This window comes from Agelaius phoeniceus, chromosome 3 (genome assembly GCF_051311805.1).
Source record: "Agelaius phoeniceus isolate bAgePho1 chromosome 3, bAgePho1.hap1, whole genome shotgun sequence".
In the NCBI taxonomy this organism is placed as follows: Eukaryota; Metazoa; Chordata; class Aves; order Passeriformes; family Icteridae; genus Agelaius; species Agelaius phoeniceus.
In genome coordinates, this window is record NC_135267.1 from 78,385,113 (window position 1) to 78,405,303 (window position 20,191).

The 20,191-nt window shown below is 43.6% G+C and overlaps 1 long non-coding RNA gene across 1 annotated transcript; it reads right to left on the minus strand.

Annotated features, from left to right (window-relative positions):
* Positions 1-1,673: 1,673 nt before the first annotated feature.
* LOC143693720 (uncharacterized) lies at positions 1,674-15,226 on the minus strand. The gene is made up of 5 exons (XR_013181658.1): positions 14,159-15,226; positions 7,684-7,722; positions 6,112-6,270; positions 1,999-2,150; positions 1,674-1,784 (listed from the first exon to the last, which is right to left on the minus strand). It is a non-coding gene; the product is annotated as an uncharacterized LOC143693720 (long non-coding RNA).
* Positions 15,227-20,191: the final 4,965 nt, after the last annotated feature.

Here is a 20,191-nt window from a genome sequence, read left to right on the forward strand (position 1 = left end):
TGGCCACAAAAGTAAATTCATCACTCCACTAAATCACAGAACTGTTCAACCAAGACTTAAATCTCTGATCCTCACTAAACTTTGGAGAGAGAGGAAGCTGGGTTTCACCCTTGCCCCAGGGGTGCCTCTCTACTTGGCACATGTCTCCACTCTCAGCATGGAGTGTTAAGCCCAAGTAGCGCTCCCTCCCAAGGGCCAGCAGCCCTGCTCTGCCATGGTACATCAGCAGAAGCACTAAAGCTATATCAAGGCTGTTAGACAGCCAAGACCAGGTCTTTCACGCTATACTGAGACCTCTGCAGCTCCTCTGCAGCAAAGGCATTGAAACAACTGGAATCTGATGCTAGGGAGATAATTACTTTAGAAAATGGTGTAAATTACTTCAGTATTTTGAAAGGCTTGAGGTGTTGCTGCTCAACTACCTTCAGCTATTTGCAAATGTAATGCAATTTGTTTCCATACAGATTTCTTTTAAAGCTGTGTGTAGTATGTGTCCTAAATACATAATTACACACCAGAGTATAATGGCTCATTCGGGTTTATTTTGTAACCAATATGCATTTCAAAAGCGAGTTCTGAAGGAATATGCAGCAAAAAACATGCAGCAGGCATTCTGGTTTCTTACACTTGCACTCCTAAGATGCTCCCAAAGGCCTACTCCTGCCAGAGACACAGACATGAAAAAGTGAGGAGAAATAAAACCTTTCTTTAAGAATTACCTTGAAGGAGACATAATGACCCTATTAAGAAAATATTCCAGTAAAAACATTTTTGGTACAGATGCATGTGAATTGGATGGCCTAGGAAATTAGTAATAAGATTTTGCATTTTTCTTTCTATGTTTGAAACTAATCTGTGCTTGTAGCAATTTGACATAGCTACTCCAAAGATTTTTTCAGTGACCTATGTAAAATCATTTGGCAGTGTCCAATTGGGCAGCTCTTACAGAGCTATGTGTCCACTGCACAAATTACAGAGAAATTTCAATTCTTTTCCAATATACTCCTTATAACCCACCCAGAAGATGGCTTCTGGTGAAAAGTCCTTCACTGCCATGAGCAATAATGCATCAATCAATACATGCAAGTGAAAGGTTTAAACAGTAGTCAGACTGATGGGAGTAACCCAGGGTTCATCTTTAAGAGACTTCAGACAAGCACTCTCACTTAAGTTATTAGTAGTTAGAATAAGCTGTCTTATTCACTAGCTAGAGCCAAAATATTTGGACTTCTTTGCTCTTTTGTAATTCCCTGAGTTGACCTAAGACAAGGAACTGCCTTTTGACAGGAGTGCATGACCAGCAAATGCTTTTCCTCACATGTCCCCAGCAAGTTTCCAGCAGCATGAAGAGCTCTAGGTCCATCCTGCTTAATTGGAAGCATTTAAAATTGAGACGCTGAAATCAGGTACCATCTGCATCAAGGACCAGGTGCTTCCAAAGGTCAATTAAGACCTGAACCTCCCATCAGAAGCATCTTTCTTTTTCCATCAACTACAGAAGCAGCTCCCAATTCTGGCAGCTGAGTTAATTGCTCCAAGAAAAAAAAAAAATCTGCCTGTTTAAAACTACCTGTTAACTATATTTAAGCAGAGGAGCTACTGGGATTAAGAAGTTTCCTGTATTAAAGAGGAAAAGGAGAGAAAGACCTTGCTTTCTACCTTATGGTCATTGTTCATGTAGGTCAGTGAGGCAGTTGAGATATCATGAGTCTGAAGCCCAGTGAGCAGACAAGGCCTGCACATAAACATCCATGAAGTATAGCTGTAGCCTTCTCAGTTTATTTCTGGAAGTGCAAAAAATTCTGACATTGAAAGAGACAACAGATTTCAATGAAAAGTAATAATCTCTATCAAGTGAGATAATCCCATTTTTCATACTAGTTTCAATCTGTTTTAAGTAAAAATCCAAATATCATTTTTCTTTCTCCTTGCTATTTTCATTAAATCAATTAAAATACCTGAGAATTTAAAAATGAAACTATACGGAAGATTACTCACAGCCCTGGGATTTTCCCAGGTGATCTGCAGAACCTCTCTGCTGGAGCTCCAGAGCATGGAAGGCTTCATTCATTTGCCTTCTTTCAAGTCACACATTCCCTGGGTCCAGATGGGATCTGAATTTCCAGCCGTACACATTTGAGGTCAAAGGGCTGCAATATTAGCATTCAGATTTTACCACAATTTTTCAGACCTGAGGAAAAATGAGATTTCCAAATGCATCTGTGTTATAACAACTCCATTATATCTCATAGTCTGTTCTTTTTAGATCTAAAAACATTGCAATTCAAGTCAGAGGCAGCTGAGCCTAATGAGAGGAATCAGTGGAAAAAGACCCTTTGGCCTCAAGACATGAGAGGTGTGCCACACCAGTCAGTCAGCTGAGGGGAGGGCTGACTGCTCATCTAGGTCTTTATGGGTGATCTTTCTATTTTTGTTTCTCGAATTCTTGTAACTCTTCCCCCCAAGTCAGCTCCCTACAAACCTTTTTAGAAACAGTTCGGCAAAGTGCTTCAGATTCAGCTGCTGATAAGGAGAAAGAAAGCCAGTATCTCACGCTTTGTATATTTTTCCCTCTGCACAAAAGGAAAAGCTCCCTCTATTTTTTTTCTCCTGTACTTATCCCTTCTTAAAGCACCCAGACAGCTTAAAGACATAGATGTAGAGTCTGAGTATCCAGAATCTATGTGAAAAACAATATTATCAGAGGATCAATCTGAAAACCTGTATTTCAGTGAGCTTTGTGCCATTTCCTGAATAACAACTTCAGATCTCATGTACTGTCTTATAATTACAAAAAATATAACTTGGTATAGAATGCACTGTGTCAGCTTTGATTATGCCAGCAGAGAAAGACATGGGATACAGAGAGAGAATAAAGGAAGAATGATGGCTGTCTACTGGCTTATCAATTTGCATCTCTCTACAGTAAATCTAAGTCCTTTGTGCTGTCAGTCATGCACTCCTACGGCAGTGATTGCTGGAATATGAAAATCACAGCTTTGAGATCCATTTGTACATTCACGTATTTGCACAGCCTTCATGGGTTTATTGCTCCAGTGGCTGCAGCATTCCCCATCAGCATGGGTCCTGCGATTTGAGGCTTGTGTTTGCCCCCATTCTGCATCTTGTGTGCAACAATGTGTACCAACACTGTGAATCACCCCCTTTTCAGTTCAAATTGTGAAGGAAAATGGAAAAAAACCTCAGGAAACTGTAAAGGTAACAAACAATCCTGTGTTAGATGCCTATTTCAGGCCTATAAATTTCAATAATATATTGTGATTGTGCCTAAAAATAATACACCTCCTCATCAAATATTTACTGTGACATAAATAACCACCTAGCGAACATCATGCTTTTGAACACATTAAGAGCAACTGCATATTTTCAGGTGAAATGACACACTAGAAATTAATGAAGACAAGAAGACATGAACAAAAACCACCTCATTGCCGCCGTCACCCCTATAGCAACTGTCAGCAGCAAAGAGCAGCTTCCTGGAAATTTCAGAGCATGGAGGTCAGAAAACAAAAAATCATGCTTGTTGCAGGCATAACCCATGGCTGGTTATGCACCCACACACAGGCACACAATTTTCTGTGAGCTGAGCAGTAATTTAGGGCCTCACCCTCCCCAGCTCTCACCCATCAGGACCCACAGCCAGGAGAAGGTCAGCAATGTTTCATGCTGTTGAAAAATGCACATGGTCATAGAAAAGTGTTTTTCCAAACATTTATGTGCCCTGTGAGGGCAAACACTCCACCATGTAAATTTCCCACAGGGCCACAAGTAACTAGCAAAGAGGAAGAAAAGAATCAGAAACTATCCTTGCTCTAAGAACTGGTCTCAGCTATTTACCTACCATGGAGTTAGCATTAAAATTTGTGGCAGAATACTAGTTCTCATCCAAGTACTTGAACACTATTTGTCTCTAATGGGATAAGAACTGTGATGCAAGAAAAACAAAAGCCACTGGAAAATATGGAAGGATAACAAACTGTTGCTGATTTCCTGAACTTACGTAAGTTGATCAGAATCCCTTAGAAAACTCTCCAAGCAATGTTTCTGTCTTAAAATTCTCTGCATTAAAAAAGAGAAAACTGTCATATTCATGCGCTCGGCTTTTGAGCTGCATTCTGTAAGGCAAGAACAATTCTTCCAGATCAGCAAATCTGTACAATATGGCAGTGTTTGGTTCCCACACTGAATAAAACATGGTCTGTCCTATCTGATCATTTATTAGACTTGGCATTATTTTCCAACTATAAACATTCCTAATAGTGTTGGACCATTTTCATCATGAAGTAACAGGAACATGAAATCACTCCTTGTCTTTAAAGTAAACACATACATTGTGTTTTGGGGTTTTCCCTTGTGTTGAGGTTGAAGCATCTTAGTGTTTGGCACTCCTTGGGGAACTACCACAGAAGGTTGTTTCCCTCTTGACATCTCATAAAATCCCAAAATTCCTGTGTCTGGGAAGAAGGGGTATTACAAACAACTAAAAGACAACAGAGAGAGAAGGCTGATAACATTTTCATAGTTTACCCTTAATTTTAGCCGAAAAATATACTTGAGTCCCGCAGCTTAATTTGAACCAGTAAGGGGAACAGCATTTGTTATTGTAAACAGTATTTGCTCTTTTTGCAGCTCCTTGGACATCTGCATTACCTCCACTCAAAGCCAGTCTCCCTTAAAGCAAGACAATCACCCCCTGCACCATCACAAAGAGCAGTACTGGGGTTAAACCTAGGGCCTGCTGGAGTCAGTAGCCTGTTAATGACAATGGCAAACTGAGGATCTTCAGGAAGCAATAAAAGAGAAAAGAAAGGCCATAGTGAGCTACAGTTATTGGCCTTGCATTTCTCTTTCATGGTTGTGTATCATTTGAATGAGACTGAATTTTTATTTTAAGCTGCTGCCTGCTAAACGTGCCCTGGTGAGTCAAAGGTAGAACACAGAATATAGTGCAGTGAATTTCTGGTCTTGAGTTTTGACTACCAGATTTTGACAATCTTGCCAAAACCCTGAAGATCTATCTCCATAACACAAGCAAGTCCATTGGAACACTCCTCTTTCTCCTACTCCATGTTCTTTCACCTCTGAGACATGTTTTTCCATAAGAAGCACTTGAATGACAGCCCTAGCAGCAGCCTATCACGCCACAATAATAAAGGATTAATTACCTCCGTCATCAGCACTCTATTATTATTTGTAGCACCAAGTGCCTGCTCTATTTTTGTGAGCTACAAATGCCTGGGAACACCAAAAAGAAGACACTGCATTAATTCAACAAGTCTGCTAGCCTGCACCTGCGTTTAATTAGTTACTCTCAAATCAGACCTGCAGAGCCAGGAGCTGCAAGCGAGAGCACTGCTGACTGCTGGCCTGGCTGGGCTGCCAGTGTAATTAATTGCATTCTTACTGTGCCTCTCTCCTCTGTGCAAACAAAAGTTAATCATTTACTGGGAAAGTCTGAGCTGATGCTTCTCCACCATTTGAGCCAGTGTGTAGAACATTTCAACAAAAGCATCCCCCCCTTCACATTTACTGCTTGCCTCCCAAAATGACGTGCTGACCACTTTTATGCTGCTGGAGACCAACGTGGAGGCAGGGGTTAAGAAGGTAAAAAAAGAAAAGAAAAAAAAAAAGGAAGTGAAAATCTGAACTAGAGAAGTGCTGACCACAAAAAAAGCACCACACAGCATCTGTCCCAAACCAAAGGCTTCTTTGAGCAGAGGTTTGGCAAAACATGATGGCTAATAACCTGGCTGTGTTTTCTTTCCTCTTGCTTTCAACTTTAGTGTTCATGTAAGCTTCAAGCTATTCGTACACAACACTGGCTGTATCCTCAAAGCACACTTTCAGAAAGAGGTAAGCATGATTGTTGCTATTAAATGCACGACAAAGAGACTAGCAAATGATCTTCTCCGAAAAGAAACCAGCAGAAAAGCAAGGTGCACTGCACCTTTGCATGGCTGCTGTTTTCAGCACAAGAACACTCCTCTTTGCCAGGATCTCAGGTGACCATGAGCACCAGAAGGCTGGCAAGAAGCCACAGCAGAAACAGAGGCTTAGGCATGGAAATGATACTTTCAAACAAAGCAGTACCTGTGGATCATGCCTGGACAGAGAGAACGGGGTACAGGTCTGAACAGGAGCCTTGCACTTTCTTCATTGCAATGGAGCAGGTTGGTTGTTGCTCACAGCTCTGCCTTCTGCTCCTTCATCCAGAGACAGCCAGCACCATTTCCAAGTGGCATAATGGGGCTGGAGCAAGGACAAGAGGGAGAGGGATGGCAGAGCTAGTCTGGGAACAAGGAGATAATTCTTTTCTCTGCTTGCTGGAATAACCTTCAGGGGTGACGTGAACTTTTTTCCATACAATTAGACTGCAAATGGACTGTTATGCAAAGGGGGGAGAAGGACTCAACCAACAACAACCTTTGAAATTTTTGAAACACACTATTTAGAAATGATGGGCTTTCTTTTTAATTTTTTTTTATTCTGCTTTTTGAGAGCAGCCTGGTACATCTCTTTTTTAAATTAATGGCATATACTTGATCAAAAATGCTAAAATGCTGGTTCCAGCAAATTACACAGATAATTAGGTCTAATTTCAATAATGCTCTGAAACACTACTAATAAATCTTTAGGCTCATACATTCCTTGAATATATACAAGCTACTTCACGAGCACCAAATTCCACCCTTGCAGCTCCTTTTCTGTCAAGTTTGGCAACCCCAAGCTAAATTCTGCTGTCAGTTATATCCTGTAAGTCTGGAGCAATTGCTTGTCCTCAGTGGCATAACTCAAGATTACAGCTGTGTAAATGAGCACAGAATGTAGCTTGAGATGTTGTAAATCTGACCTTCATCTTGCTTCCATGAAAGGGGAAAACCCAGGAACTTGTTTTCACATTCACTAAGCTTCTTGAAAAACTACCCTGCATAAATATTATGATTTCAGTCATAGACATAGCAGATTTAAAATGGAGTTAAACCTGCCTAGTATCTAGGTCTACCGGGAGGGGGAAAGATGACAAGTATAATATTTATGAGCTACTACAAGCAATGCTTGCTTTTAAACACTGACACGTGCTTTGGCCTCCTACCATGGCACATCCAGACGTTCAGCTTTTTCCAGCTTCATTCTAGGTCAGTGCTTGACCTCAGGATACTGCAGCATTTTTTCACCAGCAGTGCTTGAATGTTGGTCACTCAAAATCCATGGATGCTGATCACCAGCCTCCCAACCCAGTTAGCTGTGTCTCTTGTTTTGGGGGTTCAGAGCGGGGAGTGACAGAATTTGTGCCTCACAGACCACACCTGGAGAATGTGAGACTGCTATGGACCATTGCTCCTGCTGAGCTGTTAGCTCCCTGCTCCCCTGAAAAGCTGACCCAAGGCATTTGGGGCCAGGTTTTACATGGTTCAGTACTAGTACCCCACAGGATTTTGCACTGGCTCAGTGACACTTCTGCCTGTGCTTCCAGAATACCCATAAGCAGACAAGAACCAGGGAAGTGAAATAGTGAAATCTCCCTTTTTGTCCTGGCACCTCATGACTAGCAGGCCCAGCAAATAAGAGAAACACACTCTCTTTTGACTCCTTTAGCCACCATTTCTCTGAATGGCATATTATAGATGACTTGTCAGGTAGAGGATATAGTAATATACTTACCAAACAGAGTTAGAAGAATGAATGTCACAACAAACAGGCCTGTAAACAAAACATCAAAAAAGACAAGGGAAAATAATAATTGAAGTGCCCTTTGTTCATGGAAGCACAAGTTAATTAATTAATGATTTTTCTAAACAACTGGTTTTGGAGAAAACATCATTTGCCAAGGTGCAGTACAATCCTTGCAGGCTTTCCATTTGCAGTTATGAAGGCATCTCTCTATTATTACCAATATACATGTATTAAGGATTAGCTAGTTTCAGGCTAGGAAAAAAAAGGAAAATATTGCATGGTAAGTACTCCTATACATGTTGATTTTGATCATCACATTATCTCTTTGCTCTGGTATGTCTACATAACAATAGGAAATCTCTATCAGGCCACTAAGTATAACAAATTGCTGGCCTGTACAATTCAGAATTTTGGCTGTCTAAAGAATAAAATGATGGCTCTGTGCTACAGCACACAGCTGGACAAAGCTGGACAAAGATGCATACATCAGTGGCAGCAAAGATATTTATCTACAGATGAAAAGCTTGCAGAGGATGTCAGCATTTTATTTGCTTCTAGACTGCATTATCAATCTTTGGCATTACCCAAACTTAAAAGTCATTGCATTATGCAAAATACTTTCAAACAAGCAGCATCTCTTGTCTTCATTTCTAACTTTCTTAAAGCATAATTTGACGCATTACCATAAATGAATGAAAGAGCCACAAAATCTCATCAAAATGAGAAGGGAGAGTGGATCTGAGTCTGATGACCTGTAATTTGCCTGTTATTGGGGGGCTGCTTTTAAAAAATGGACCAAACTCACTTTGTGCTGATTGCTAATTTAACCACTTTAAATATTTTAATATATAATCTCCATTTTTCTTTCTATATTAAGCAGTGAATGCACTTTCCATTTTAATTCCCAAACTGAAAAAGCAATGGAACAGTGTTTGAAGAAGCCATTTCAGAAACATGTCAGCTCAGGCATGTACCTGGAGACAGCAGAATATTCTTGATTAGCACCATCAACAGACTACTAGGAAACTCCAGCAGGCCAGCTAAGGACTTGTATTAATTATAAGAAATAAGAGGAAATTTCTCTTTACTCAATAGTAAGCATAGTTTCTGTGATAAAACCTTCCAAGTGCATGGTTTGTTCTGGAAACAGTGGGATCTGAAATTCCTTTTGCAAAGAGGGATTGTTTCTGAGGAATTGGAACAAAATTATCCACAGGTATTTAGACTAAAAAAATCAATAATAAAATAACCTAGATTTAAAATTTGTTTCTCCCTCTCCTGATTTCCATTATCTTATCACTGCTTTAGGCTTTGTCTTGAGCAAAGCATCACTGTAAACTGATGTGTTTGGTGGAGAATAATAAATTTCATCCAAGACCTTTTGAGTTACAAGTCATTTAATACAGTAACTCTGGGTAAGGCGAGCCCCCATTGTGCTCCCACTGATGTCAATGAGTATTTGCTGCCCATGAGATCAGAAATGAGTACCAACTCTGGCTGTGAAAGATCACTCCTAATCTAAATTTGTCACACACTGTCACAGTCTGTACCTCATTTTCTGGGTGCCCATCTTCTGGCTCCCAGAGATTAATTTGCAGGGTAGGCAGGTGCTATTAGGAACAGGGAAGATTATCTCTGTTGCATGTGCAGAGACTCTTGCTGTTCAGATGCAGTTGCTGTCCTACCCTCACAGCCCTTGTGAAGGGCTCTTCACTGCATCCATCCTAAATACAGGCAAGTAAATGCAGGTGCAAAGGGGAGAGCTTATCTGGTTGTGGCCTTGTGTCTGCAGCAGAATGGCAATACTCCAGGGAAGCAGAGAATGTACAAAAAAGGAAACAAGAACTGGGAATTTATGCCCAGGATGGAAGAAAAAAAAAAACAAAACACCAAAACCAAAAGGCACCAAAACCCAAACAAACAAACCAGCCGTTCTATCATTTTGTGTTGGTGCTGGCAGAAAGCTGGGTGCAGACACTGTCATTTGGTTCTGGCTTTGGTCAGGATTTGTATTAAAACAAGCAAAACACAAAACAAAACAAGCCCCAAGAAAACTCTTCTATCATTTCAGTAAAAGCTAACCATGACCTCTTGTGTCTGGCTAACTTACCAGGTGGAAATATTAACATCATGGAGCTCCAAACAATTTCAACAAAAGCAAGGTCCTTGAGTTCCCTACAGGGACCCGCCCGGTTAGTTGCCCTCTTTTTTGATTTTTCTCTCTACAACTAAGATTTTAGGAAACAAAAAGAATAAGAACACTTCAGTGCACCCAGTCAGCTGTGAATAGACAAAGGATGAAGATGCTCTGCTGAGAATGCCACAGGGAGAAAACGACTGATCCTCTGCAGAGTCCAAGGAACCCAAAACCCCCTACTGAATAGTGAGAGTGAAAAATAAAGAGATAAAATAAACCAAAGCCAACCACAAAGGATGTTTATTTACTCAGGAAACAGCATCTATCCATAAACCAATGTTTCACTTCACAATTCTGATATGTTTCAATAGATTTTTGTCTCAGCTACATAATATGCCATTCCTTAAATGCATGCATATATAGTTAGTTCTAAAAGACTGGACAGTTTCCCTTGCTAGCTTTATTGTGTCAGATTTTCCCATGTTTATAAGGTCTTTCTCTGTTGCTGTGAGATAGACCTGGGCAAATGAAAATCTATCCCTGCCTGACTGCACAGGGAAACACTGACCCTGAGTAACAGCCACACGCAAACAGTGTGGACAGCCCAGATTTCTCTCCTTTAACCAGTTTTTGCTCTTGGAATATGAGAAGCAGGTCAGCATTTTTGCAAAAAAACTCTCAAGACTAAGGTCTTCACTGGAGTCACTTGTAATTGTTAAACACAAGAATAGCCTCTGGCACATAGATGGCCAGTAAAATGAGGACTCTGCAATGTTGTCAACTTATTTCAAAAGTTCCATGCCTTCTCAGTGATTTCTCATGTGCAGCTCCTCACAGCACTGACTCCACCATCTTCACAGCACAACCAACAAACTCCATCATCTCCTCACCCAGCTAACCCACTCTTTTGTAGCACTCATCTCCTTATTGGACACAGCAAGCCTGTTCCTAATCTTTGGGTGATTAGTACAGCTGCAACTCCTCAGGTGTGAGACTACCTTCTGCACTATATCTTCTTACATTCTATCCCTCCACACTGAAACACTTAGGTGAGTGTTTAAGAGTATTGGGTAGAACCCTGTCCCCAAGGATATCCATGGCATTTGTAATGTCAAAATTAATGGGAAAAAGATTTTATTTGATGGGTTTAATTTATAATTTAGTGTAAAGAGCCAGACCTCAAATTGTTCTTTACTCATCTGAAATGAGTAATACTGAGCTTGAAGTGGCACTAGATAACCAAATTACACATGCAAATATAAACATTATGATGGACTGCAGCAGTGTAAGGGAAAAATATTATTTACCTTCCAAGGGAAAAGAAATAGTTTTTAAATGAACCTTTAATTTAATCTATCCCTTTAGAATATTAGCTTAAGAGAAAAACTTATTACCCCTATGAAGATATAATCATAATGGAGACTTCTCAGGTATCTTTCACAAAAACCTTCAAAATAGATGTGAACAAAAACTCTAGTTTTTCCATAAACATCAACATTTATTTCTGGTGAATATTGTCTCTTGCTTTATCTCTGCCACTTGGCATCACCTCAGACCAATAAATCTATGCAGGCATCCATAACTATTTACTTCTCTCATTGCATTAGCAATGATTACAAGTGACTGCTCCACAGATAGACTGGATGGAGTCCAAATTTTTCCCCCATGGCATGTATGCCTCCCACCATTGCAGAATCCCCCAAGAGATATTTTCCTATTTTCCTGCTTGCAGGCAGTACGGGTGTCCCTGGTAAACCAGGGAAGCACAAGGTTTGTCCCAGCTCTCAAGTCAAAGTGACCACCAAGCATTTGTTAACAATGAATTGTCCCATTTTTAGTTGGTCCATCTTATATCCTACATTGCCTGTCTACATAACTACCTGGATAATAGCCAGTCAAATATATCAATGATACAGAACCAGAGGCTAGGATAATTCACACAGCTTCTTCAGAATGCCCCTACGAGAGACAGAAGAATTGCCATGCCCGTTTCCCAAATGGGAAGAAGTAAATATGTGCCAATACCAAGGAGGTCTTTTACTATAAGCGTGATGAATGGCAACCACAGCCACAGAAGCAGTGTCATATGAAGAAAGTACTTTGCTAAAAGGGAAAGCACTAGTTTCACCCTGGGACTGCACTAAGCAGACAGGGTCCTGCAAAGAAGACAGTTCAAGCAGAGGGAAGCAGAGGGTAATACAGAGGAATTCACTTCCCAAAGAAGACAATATTGGCAGTGGTGGGCTCAAGGCCAAAACACACGTGTTGATTTTACGTCTGCCCACAGGCTTATTTTGTTGTGGGATAAGAGAGCCTTAGAAACCTTGAGCTATTTTCCATTGCAGGAAGCCCCTGGTGATGATGAGAATGCACAAACTGCCCATTGTTTTCCTGGGAGTGAATTGTCCCTAGGTTGCACCAGGTGTGCATTAGCCTGCTGGCACAAGGACCCTTTGAACCAAGACAGAGGAGCTGAGAGGAAGGAGCAGGCTAGAAAGATGAAAGCAAGAACACTTTCATGTGAATGTGGAGAAGGACAAAAAAAAGGAACAAAACCCACTTGACATGAACTACAGGGACCCTAAGTGAAAGCCTACACCTACCCCAGGAGGATAGAAAAGTAGCTATGACAACACACAACAATCAGATTCACAAATGTCTCTTCAATTGGTCATAAGCAAGAAACGTTCAAGGGAATCCCAGGAAAATACACCTTGTGCTACTGGTGAAAAACAAATATTTTTTGTGTTGCAAAGGAGTAACCTCTAAAGAAAAAAAAAGAGAGTGGGAAGCCACAGTGGTAACTGAGCCCAAATAGCAATTGCATTGTGATGTCTGGGAATCCTGCCTCTGTGCAAGTAACAATGTGTTCGGTGATCCTGAAGCTGTCCTCTAAATATGCTCTAGCAGTGATGCATTTGCACTGTTAAATTTGTGCTGAAGACAGTTAATTCATATAGCTGGAAAAAGTCAGATGGATGGATTGACCTTGGAACTTGGCCTGGAAGTTTTTCTTAGTCTCCACAAAAAAAGCACAGCTCATTTTGCATAGCAAAGCCTGAGAAGTGAGCACCAGAAACACAGGGATATGCTGGTGACTTGCTTGGGAGTTCTGTTCACTTAAAGCCACGTCAAGATTCAAATTGAGTAATTTCTCCCTTTGCTACAAACACTCCCCAAGCCCCATAGGAGCATGAAATTGGATCCAGTACTTTTCCCAACACATTGCTGAATGGACCAAGAAATCAGGAAAGTTTGGAGAACAAGCTCCATGTAAAACCTTCAGATTCAAGGCCTGGTCTTGTTGTGCCTTCAGCTTGAAAGTGGCTCTCCTGCCCTAAGACTTTCAGTGCAAGACAAATGCAGCAAGGAGAATTTGCCCTTGTAGCCAGCAAAACCTGTTCACTTCTCTCCACATGAAGAGATGGATGACGTGTTTCTGGATGCAATCCTGTGTTCCCAAAAACAGTGGCCAGTTTGCCATTTGAAGGGTGGGAAGCAGATACCACCTAGACTGCTGTTACTGCAGTTATCCTGACATGGACATCGGATGTTGCCATGAGAATGAAAGACATCAATGAGCAATGATCCCTCTCACCTTTTAATCCCTGTGCTGGCTTATTCTGTTGAATAAAATGCTTCAGTCTATGGACTCGAGCCTGAACTGAGTCAATAAGTATCTTTGCTACAGTTGGGTCCATGTAGACGCTGCCTTCAAACCCTTCTTAAGCCCATTTAAAGACCTCAGGCCTGAACTTTGTGGGCACTATGTTTATAATCAGTGTTTTAAGTGCTGTACTCTGTGCCATGGGTGGGCAGCCCACCTGCTTTCCAGCAAGGATTCAGGGAAAATCCTTGGTTTATCTGCACCTGGATTCCAGAGGGGCAGATGGGCTCCAGAGGACTCTCAGGGTGGGGATGCACCAGGGGCTGTGAAGTAACAGATCTCGCCAGCTAATCCATCCTTGCTCCCCATGGCCCTGCAACTATGAGCCACCCTTTCCAAAAGGGATGCTGACTGCTGGATCTCCTTCCCAGGCTTTTTCTGCATCTATTGTCCCCTGGGCAGCTGACCCAACACTTGGGTGACCCATCTGAGGACACACCTGCACCACAGTGGGTGGTCAGGACAAAAACCCCCACAGTGGGTGAGCAGCCAAGCTCATGTCCATCCCAAGCAAGAGTCCTGTCACCTGCTGACAAGTGACACACTAGAATATGCAGAAACCTTCTCTGCTGCCTTTCCCCTTCCCAATCCAGCATAAATCATAAATCAAAAGGCAGAAGAGGTAGAAGCCAGTTAGCTTTTCCTCTTTGCTCACTCACCTGTCCGTTGACCTTGTTCCCTTGCCAGAATGGAAAGCACAGGTTCCAAAGGCCCAGGGAGTTGTCTCTCGTGTTGTCCAGCTCAGCTGGAAGCTGAAGGGCCTCCTGCAGGTGGTGTGAAACCTAGTCTGGTGAGAGCTCAGCTGGGAACTGCAGAGCTCAAGACAAGCTCCTCTCCAAGCTGCCCACCATTTCCTTGGAGCGAGAGAGAACTTGGAACCTGCCCCAGATGGGGCACTCTCCCCTGTGTGAGGTTCCAAAAAAAAAAAGGGACAGAGCCTGTTAACTGTAGAAGGCCTCCTCACAAAGTCACCAAGAGAAGAAAAAAAGTAAAAATCAGTTCATTGAAAATACAAGATGAAATATTTTTCTTACCATTCCCATGCACAGTGCTGTGCAATATGCCTTCTGCAAGTACATTTTAACCATGCTTCTGTTGATGCTGCCCTGTGCCCCCTCTGGCTTGTATTTAACTTTCCACAACAGATCATACTCATCTTTGGACACAGTAAAACAAATCAGTTTCTTCCTTTTTATTTGGGCATGTCATTAACATTAAACACATGCTGCAATGACAGTGGAATTGATGGCTGAATGGGATGTATTTTAAGTAATATTTCCATTAACCTAAAAGCTCTCCCTTAAAAGTCTGTACAATTTATTTATTGGAAAAAATCCAGAATAATTGTACTGAAAATTCTTCTCTGAATGATAATATGTCAGACTTTTAAAGCTCTCTTCTGGCAGCTTTTCTTTTTGCCTTTGAACATTACTGACATAAGAATACATTTCTCACAAGTCTGATGTGTATTGAAAAAAAAGAAAAAGAAAAAGAAAGAGAGACTGCTGCAGAAATCACAGTAGGTGTAAAATGCCACAGCCCCAGATCTGTCCCCTTGGCTGGAGAAGTGCATCCCAGATTTGTTACTCATTTTTCTTAGGTTATGGAAAATGCAGAGGATTAGAAAGGCAGAGGGAAGCAGATGCCATGCAGGCAGAGACAGCTACAAGCCAATCTCCATCCCAGAGCACAGAGGCACCCAGCAAAAGAATGTGTTTGGAGGCAAAGCTAAGCTGTGGCAGCTGGGGCTGGGACCCAGAGGTGCAGCTGCACTAGAGGAGGCGGAGGAGCAGGCGGCATTCCTGAGCTCAGAAAACACCAAAATCCACCGTGCAAAACAAATAAAAGCTGGACTGTCCTCCCACCCCTGTGTTTGTGCTCACTGGCTTCAGAGCACAGGGGAGCAGGATGGGGTCAGAGCTGCCTCAGAGCTGGAGCTCAGCCTGCAGAGAGAGGCTGCTGCAGGGTTTGCCCCTTTTCCTGCTGCCCACAGAGGGCACGGCTCTGACTGTGTCTCCTCTAAGGAGGTGCCATCAAGGGCACACAAACACACAGCTATGTCTGCTTTTCTGTGGGCCAACAAACACATGGAGTCTTCTGCCCAGACTTCTTTCAGGGAGGAGAGGGAAAATCAGAGACACATGACAGCTGTTGTCACGTCACTTTGTGCTTCACTGATTGATGTATGCAGTCCCTAGCAACTCCAATTAAGTAATATAAAGTGCCTAAACAGGACAGCATGGAGCTTCTCCCCAGGGAGCACAGCCCTGGATTTGGGATGCCACAGGTCAGTCCAGGCACATCTGTCCAGCCTTTGCTCTTCCCCGGCCTGGGGAAGAGATGGTTGGGCAAATACGGAGGAGCTGTGGGTGTGTGAGGGTGACAACTTCTCTCCTAAACAACAGCAAGCTTCTGACAGACATCAGCACAGAGGCCTGTGAGCCAGCACAGGTGAGAGAGACCCAGGGGCAGACCCCCTGGTCTTCTCTCATCCCTCTGGTACCCACCTACCAAAGCCAGCCAGCCCCAAGGCATAGCCACGGCTCTGTGTGTGAAAATCAGGCACAGCAGCCCAGGACCACCCCAGGGCCAGACCAGTACAGCCAATCCCTCCACCCTGATGCAGCTCCCTGGGGGAATTTAGCACCTTGAGAAGCCACCTTGCCTGCTCTGGCCAGCACGGGTGGATGTCCCACACCATGGCAAGTCCTCTCCTGGGCTGCCCAGGAGCTGAGTAGAGGGAAGGACTGCACTGAGACCCTGGAACCTGGACCTGGTGGGCAGTGCTGCTCTCCTCTCTCCCTGCTACAGACCCAGGTTAAGCAGCAGCAGTGAGGTCTGGATCAGAATGCAGCAGCTCCCTCCCTTCCTCCCCTCCATCCACTGCCAAAACACCCTTGGCTGTACCTCACACCCCTGCACTGCAGCCAGCTGACTATTCATTTGATTTAGGGTAATTGTCAACAAGAGAGCAGAAATTAATTGCACAATGCAGCAACACCTCAGGAAAGCAGAAGTTGCTTAGGATTTGGATATACTTTCTCCTGTCTCCACCCACGGGTTGTACCTCCGAGACAGGCTGGTTTCTCAAGCAGTGGAGGTGGAGCTACTCCAGCAGCAGGTGTCCAGCAGCTGGAAGACTTTCCACCCAACTGCCTAGCTCAGTTGTGAGAACAACACTCCCATCAACTCTGTATGGGGCAAAACAAACCCCATTTCTCTTCCTTGCCAACAGGGGATTCCTTCTGGAAGATGACACTGACTCCACAGTTTCCCAGTGCTCGCACACAGATGTGAGGGAAAAGAGCTCTCCCTTCCAGCCACAGCCCTGCAAGGCCTGCCTTTCTCCACGGTTAGGGAGGGTCAGGAAGGGCAGCCAGCCCTTCGTGTGTGGCCTAAGCCTGGTTAGCATCTTTCACTCTTCATCACTCAGCCCTGCCTCACATCTGCACTGGCTCTAGATGTCTCTCTCTCTCCCCTCTCCTCCCTGGCTGCTCCCTGCATAGACTGACTTTGTGATGCATCCAAAGGAAGACAGTGAAAAATACATTAATATTAACTCCTGCCTGGACAATGAAAAATGCTCCCAGTTCTTTGCCACCCATAGAGCTAAGCAAATCCACCTGCTTTCTGCTACATGCAGCATACTGATGCTGATCATCTCCTCACTGTCCTGTGCAGAGGAACACACTGCTGAGACACAGCCATGCTAAATACCTGATACGGAATGCATGGAAGGAAGTTGCTCTTATCACCAGCTATTCAGTCCATAAGGCCTCTGCAGACAGATGAGGATTTTGCCTTTATATGTCTCTTTTTTCTCATTCATGTATCATCCTCTCTCTTTTTCCTTTGTCTCCCCCTCCACTCCCAGCATGCCGACTCCAGGTTTCAGCCATGATATAGTGGATTAGGTACAAGGCTGACTGGCAGCTCTTACAGCTGGGGAGCTAATTCACATTTCTGCAGCTGGCTCAGCCCATATCTCTGAAGCCCTCTGTGGCTCTTTTTTCTCCACCTGGGAAGCAGTTATGCTCATCCACTTTGAAAAAAACGTTATTTCCACCTAATATACCGAAGAATAGCATGGGGTGTTGTTAAATAGGAAAGTTAATGTGAGAGAACACATGTATGGACTGATTCACTTGGACATTCACAGCTCAAGGAGAGCCATGGCGGGTCTGCATCCCCTGGGACTGATCTAAAAGAAGCAGCAGCAGGACAGCATCTGGAGGAGTCCATCCATCTCCCTCCCAGCAGGGCGCTAAGCAGCTACACTAACAGCAGCTGACAGTGGCAAAGCTAATGGGTGTGTGCATTAGCCTACATAAGCATGTTTAAGCTAGGAGGGCTCTGCAGAAATCAAAGGGGTTAAGTTTCCAAGCCTCCCGTTCCAGAGATTGTGAAATCACTCCAAGGGCTCAAGCTCTGTCTTGGGATGGTCACAAAGGGACTTCATATCATCACATTTTTTTACCTCACCCATCAGTGCAAACTCTGCAATGTGTATGTGCATACCTGGGTGTCTCTGTATATGCTGCTCAAACACATTTTTTAAATTTCTCCCCACTATCCCCAGAAATACAGATCTATTACATGCACAATAAAGGAGAGGGTTATTTCTTTAAACTCAGAAATTTTCAAGTTCAAACTCACCCTTAATCTGTCCACTGGTCCAGGACAGAGTCAGCAAGCAGCTCACCATGGCTTACCAGAGGTCCAACACCAGCCACCACTGATAGATCTGGGCCATAGCACTGAAAAGTTGTGGTGACATTTTTTCCCTTGGCATAAGCAATAGACACTGTTACAACAGATGCAGAGCCTTGAAGCAAATATTTCATGATAAACAAGAAACCTGTATAAACAGTGAGTATAGATATATAATTGATGATGGATGCACTTGGGACCAGAGCAAGATCTAAAGAACTTAGTTTAGGCACAGAATCCAGAGGGGATACCTCTCTCCCCAGGTCTGACCTCTGACATATCCTCCAAGCCAGGTTCATTCAGCTCAGCTGTATCTAGGAGCTTAAACTGCCCTAGAAAGCTTGAACCACGTGGATTGGGAATAGGGAGAGGGAACGGGAGCAAAGCCAGACTGGGTGAGCCGAAAATCTCTCCTGTAAAAGCTTGCAAGACCTTTACAGATCATCATAATGGCTTTTTGTTGTTGTAGTTGCAGGGATCATTTTTTAAAACAAAGAGATAACGTTTGGTTCATTTCTTTCATTTTGGAAAAGGGCAGCTCCTAAGCCCTTATCGTTAAGAAATAAGAGCAGTGTTACATGTTCAAACAATTTATGTGAAGATCCTGCCATTTGTTATGGGAACAGCAAGTACAACTGCAAGTCCATTATCATCCCTCCCTGCCTCTGCATGCACAGCATGAGCAAGTGAGGAAGATTAGGGGTAAAAGCAATGGAGCCTGCAAAGTCAGTGACAAATATTCAGTACTTAAAACTCTCTTTGATGCTTCCCACTCTGAAGTGAGGCTTTGATTTGGTCAGCGGTCAGACATGGACCCACTGATTTTTCTCCAATTTACTCTCAGTCTCAAAAAAATAGCAACCTCTTTTTGTGATCTGATGGCTGAGAAGTGAGTGACCCAACACCACCACAGTACTCTCCTGATGGCCCCATGAGCAGTGCTGACAGGAGGTGGGCTGCAGAACTGATACTGATAAGTTAATAGTATTGGAAGGAGTTTCTGGACACCTGCCAGGAATATCTGCCTTTTTACTTGAAAAAAAAAAAAAACAAAATCACAAAGCAATTGGCTTTACATTCTGGTCTTGTTTCGAAACCCACACCTCCTGTGACCTCCACTCCCCATATCTTCACCCTCCCACTCACAGCTAATCTCTCTCTGTCTCTCCCCACTCCTCTGTGTTTCTGCAGACAACACATTTACAGTGCTGTGAGCCTGCAGAGCCGACAGACCATTTCTCATAATAAACCACTCCTGGCTGCACAGCCAGGCTGGGCCCCGCCACGTGAGCAGTCGGCAATTCGTGGGTTTCCTAAAGAAGCTTTGCACTCCAGAAAAAATACATACATCTCCTGTCAGAAGAGCCCATGCCAGGGCAAGCACAGAGGGCTGGAAGAGGAGGACAGCAGGGACAGGGGGTCTGTACAGCCCTCCATGACGTCCTGCATGGTGAGTGCTCAGCAGCGAGCCCACCGTCAGCAGAGAGAAGAAAAGCCACTTGCTGATGGGCAGCAAGGAACGGCAAGGCCCCTGCTGCAATTATCTAGCAAAGTTTAGCGGCCTTTAAACAAGGAGAAGGTTTCTGGGGAAAGATTGTGACCAAAACAGCAATTTAAGGAGCCTCCTGAGAGTGTGCTCTAGCTATGCCAGCACATCCCTCTGTTCAGTGCAGGGGCAAGCAGGGTGGTTGGAAGGCAGGGTCTTGTCTGCTATGCTCTGGTGCCTTCCTACACAGAGCTGTGATGTTCCCACCACAGTGGCCTGCCAAGCCAGTGGCAGAGGTTTCAGAGGCAGCTTCAATGGGCAGGTGTCCCAAAGGAGGTGATGTTTTCTTGCACAGAAGCCAGCAGCAGCAGGAGAGCCAACAATGCTGCCCCACTGCCCCTGGCACCTTGCAGATGTGGCAGTGCTCCCAGCACAGGGCTGGGGTCCAGACAGTCTCCAGAGGGAGCATCACCTGTCTCCAGCATGCAGGGCTGTG